Genomic DNA, 5,239 nt, shown 5'->3' with positions numbered 1-5,239 from the left:
GTGGTTAAACATTTGCCTGTGAAGCCTAAGGACCCTGGTTAGAGGCTCAATTCCCCAGAACCCAAATGCACACGGAGGCACACGCTTCTGGAGTTCATCTGCAGTGGCTGGAGGCCCTGGCACTCCCATTTTCTCTCTATCTGCCTCTTTCTCTCTGTCACTCTCAAATAAATAAATAAAAATTAACCAAAAAAATGTCAACAGCATATACATATATCCATAGAAACCATTTATGGTAGTTTGAATAAAGGTCCCCACAATAGATTCAGGAGTTAATTAAAACTTCATGGATTTCCAGCCACCTGGTTGGAAGAGGTGTCACTGGGTGTTAGTGTCCAGCCCAAAGCTGTGCTGGTGGATTTGAAATTCCACTCTAAAGATATGCAAAGTGCCTGGTTCCACCTGGAGTTCCTGAGTGTGGCTTTTTTTATTTTTATTTCTTTTTTAAGCTCTCTCTGTTTGGCCCTGTAAGAACAGCCCAACTTGTGCAATTAAAGAACTTCTCCTAAATCTGTAAGCTTCAAATATCACTTCCTCCATAACTGTACCTGGTCTGGAGGTTCATCTCAGTGACATGAAGCTGTCTGCTACAACATTCTGCATGTAGCAACACATTTATCCCTAGAGGAAGCCTTGATAACACGAGCACTATTCCAAAGGAAAGAAATGGTGGGTAAAGAGCTACTGTCCTATTACTAAAGAATTGGAGATTGGTCAAGTTTAAGTGTTTTGCTCCCTTTCCCGCAGGTTTTCTAATATATCTATGCCACTGCTATTTTTGCACTTCAAACATGGACCGAAATATGTAAAGATTAGATTTTATCCCTATAATTAACAAGAATAAAATATTTTGGCAGTATTTTTCATAATGTTTCCTTCAGTAATGTTTGCAATATTTAACTGTGCATGTCAAGTGAGTCCAAATGATCTCAAAAGTTATAAAACAGCTGGGCATGGTGGTGCACGCCTTTAATCCCAGCACTCAGGAGGCAGAGATAGGAGGGTCACCTTGAGTTTGAGGCCATCTTGGGACTACTTAGTGAATTACAGATCAGCCTGGACTACAGTGAAACCCTACTTCAAAAAACAGTTATAAAACCCAGCTATGAATCATTGGTTTATGTACTCCCATACTTTCATATAATTTATTGTAGATATAATCATAAGACAATGCAAAGCAGGTATAATAGCACACACCTTTAATCCCAGCATTTGGGAAGCAGAGGTAGGAGGATCACTATGAGTTTGAGGCCACTCTGAGACTACATGATGAATTCCAGTTCGGCCTGGGCTAGAGTGAATGCCTACATGGAAATAAATTAAATAAATAAATAACGATGCATTCTATTTAGGTAGAATGTGTATTTGAATAATAATTTCATTATTTGCCCATTTTACTGGCCACACATATACCTCACTTATTCTGCAAATCCTCAGTCCATGAAAAACAACAGCAAGAAGGCCTGCCACTGAGAAGACATGGTGAAGATGCTTCTCTTCCAGTGCTGTAAGCCTGAACTGAATGGACAGCCTTATGCATTTACCCCCCTCCTTGAATGACCATGTAGATGCATACATAATCCAGGGCTAATGAAATCAAATAATATTTTAGAAATATGCTGGGAGCTACAATTAGATTACCCTAAGAAGTTTCATTCAATAAACTTGTGTCTTAAGGCAGATAACATGAAAAGATCGTGGATTTATGAAAACTACTCACCGTCATGGGCAGTTATCAATTGCGCAGGTATCCTTGCAGTGACCCGGGAAAGCTAGCAACTGTTCCCATGTTTTCCTAGGGAGCTTCTAAAATCCAAAGCAGAGATGAGCAAGTTACAGACTGTGCAAAGTAAAGGGCATACTGGACCATGTGTCAGGACTTTAGAGCTGCTTCCCACAGGTCTGAAGCACAAACTGTCCATGTTTAGATCAGGAGCAAGGTGCTGGTTTCTGACACTGCGCCTCGTGGTAACACTAGGACAGTGAACTCAGAATCCTCTGGCTAGACTAATGCATGTTGTGCCAGAATGGATGACTCCGATATCCCCATGGAATTCCCATTCTTATACGGAATTCATTCAGTGTGTTCAATTGGGTCATGATTCCTCTGCTGATTAAAACATAGTTAAATTTCAATGACTGAAATTAGGCATAGATAAAATTGGAACTATAAATAGATAAGTCAAACATTAGATTTAATGTCTTAGTTTAAAAAAAAAAAAAAAAAAACCTGCCCCCACATCCTAGGGGATGTAGCTCATTGAGAGATCACCTACTTAAAACAAACAAAAGCTTGAAATCAATTCTCAGAACCTTAAGAACCATGATTTATTTTTTGCAAAAAGAAAACAAATTTTAATTAAATTCTCATTATCTTATCTGTTACCAGTGTCACTGCATCTACTGGTATCCCGTCCTTGCCGCTTCTCTAATGTCACACTCTAAGAGCCAATTTGATTTTAGATTCTATTGGACCCACCTACACACTCTTTTTCACATTGATTTTAAATTCTGCCATTAGTTGGAACTTTTGTACTTCATGATATTTTTTTAATATTTTTAATTAATTAATTAATTAATTTCAGAGAGAAAGAGAGAGAGAGAAAAACAGACAGACAGACAGACAGAGAGAGAATGGGCACGCCAGGGCATCCAGCCACTGCAGACAAACTCCAGGCGCATGTGCTATGAGCATCTGGCTTACATGGATCCTGGGAAATTGAACCTGGCTCCTTTGGCTTTGCAGGCAAGTGCCTTAATTGCTAAGCCATCTCTCTAGCCCCTTCATGATATGTTTTCTGATTCTAATATTTCTTCCCTTATATGACTTATGCACATGGCTACACTGTTACTTTCTAAGTCTCTCTCTGTGTGGTTCACAAATACCCAAAGGAGGAATTGAATTAACTTTTATGGATTTTTTTAAATATTTCAAATACAAATGTCTAAGGACTGGAAGTGAAAAAACATAAAATTAAACAACTAACTCATGAAGTGCCTGGATAGAAAATATAAAGAAGGAAAGCATTGAAGAAAATTTAGAAAACCTCTTGATGTTATTGAAAGGTTCATGAGTTATTACTTAATCCCAACTAAAGTGAAATTGGCCTTCTATTTGGAATAAGTATATAACTGCACATTACCAGAAAATTCCAATACATACCTATCTTTTAAATTCTGCTTCTGGATATTTTCTTCAATATGAAAAGAAGTAAACATACTTATGTGTATTAGTAAAGGGTTAAGTTTTGTATTGGTTTGCAAAGGTACATAAACATAGCTTTAGTCCCTTTTCACTTTATCAGAATTCCATTCTCATGGTCCCTTGTAACTCCACTAATATCTAAATTGACTTCCAGGGTATGGAGGGCTATCTAGGGAATGGGCTTTCCAATCCCCTGCCCCCTGCACTTCTCTTATTGTTGGTGCTGGGGATAGACCTGAAGGCTTCACACATCATTAGCATGGGGTGTATGCTGAAGCACTCTGAACTCCAGCTCTCAGGTTTCTTCTGTCCTTATCAGCTGCAAACTCAGAGCTAAGTTTTGCTGTATAAATACCACACACTACCCAATTGTGTCACTAGCACTCCAAGAAGCTAAGATTTGGCACATGCACTCTATTATAGCTAAGAATTTTTACCAATTGCACATAACTTCTAATTTCTTATATACTTAATCCACTACAGAGTAGTCCTAATATTTGATACTACTTATAATTGACACCTTAATAGTATTTTTGTTTTTCATGTTACTTCAATGGCCTCTCCTCAGACTGTTGTGCCTTACAAATACTCCTTACTTACTTATCAACGTCTTATCTGTGTTTATGCATCTATTGAATTCTGAAATTCATTTGGAACACTCACTGATTCTTATTGGTCCCCATCTGTTGAGTTACATGGTAGCAATCATTTCTGCAATGGCTGACATAATGGGAAGCACAGTTAGTTTTCTGCAGGGGAATTTAGTGAGGGCAGATATTAGGACACCTAGTAAAATATTGTAAAAGGAGTCAGAAAGTAAAGAGACATAATTAAACAGGAACTAAATTTATTGATTCTTTCTGAGGTGATGTTGGCTCTGAACTAAAGCAACAGGAATCTCTTGAGTGAAAAGAACTCAAAGCAAAGTAATAGTTTTCCATGATAGGAACATACTTAAAGCAATCTGTGTACTTTAGTTGAACACATTAAATGCGATTTTCTAAGAATATATATATATATATATATATATATATATATATATATATATGTATATATACACATATATATGCATATATATATAAAATCACTATGTTTTTTTAAAATTTCCTTTAAAATTACTTTTGGAAATGGCATGGGTTCTCATAACATTTGTTGAAATATTTAACTAATCACAACTTATATGAAAAACTTAAATATGGCAAAAAAATTATTGAATGTAAATTTGGATTATCATTCTCTACCAGACACAATGATGCCATGATATGTTTACTATTATCTCAGGTATATTTTTCCATAATATGCAAAGTGTTATGACATATAAATGTTTACTACTAATGTTATTTTCTGTGTAATAAAATCTTGAAAACATTTTTTTTTTAAATTTATTTGTGAAGAAAGAGAAAAGTGAGAGAGAAAGAGAGAGTACAACGGGCCCACCAGGGATGCTTGTTGCTACAAAAGAACTCCAGGTGGAGGTGCTGCATTGTGCATCTGGGATCTGGCTTTACATGGATGCTGAGTAATCAGGTACAAGACTGCATGCTTTGCAAGCAAGTACCTTTAGCCACTGAGTCTGCTCCCAGTTTACTACATTTTTCATTCATTCAATAGTAAAAAATATATTTATTGAACTCTTCATGTTGTCATAATATTATGGCAAATAATAAATGTGGCTGGGCATGGTGGCACATGCCTTTAATCCCAGCACTTGAGAAGCAGTGGTAGGAATATCATCACACTGAGATGACATAGTAAATTCCAGGTCAACCTGTGCTAGACATACATACATTATATATAGTATATATACTTTACATACATTATATATAGTATATATACTTTCATATATTTCGTATATATATATATATATATATATATATATATATTTGAATGTATTATATAATATATATAATTGAATATAGATAGATAGATAGATCATTTTCAATGGTTTTGTTTTAAAATCTCTCACATGTCAAATTCAAAGGTTCTTAGACTTGTCAATATCTCTATAAAATATGTTACTAAAACCACAATTTT

The sequence above is a fragment of the Jaculus jaculus genome, chromosome 3, assembly GCF_020740685.1.
Source record: "Jaculus jaculus isolate mJacJac1 chromosome 3, mJacJac1.mat.Y.cur, whole genome shotgun sequence".
In the NCBI taxonomy this organism is placed as follows: Eukaryota; Metazoa; Chordata; class Mammalia; order Rodentia; family Dipodidae; genus Jaculus; species Jaculus jaculus.
The sequence above is the reverse complement of the archived record's forward strand: the minus strand, read 5'-3'. Positions refer to the sequence as shown.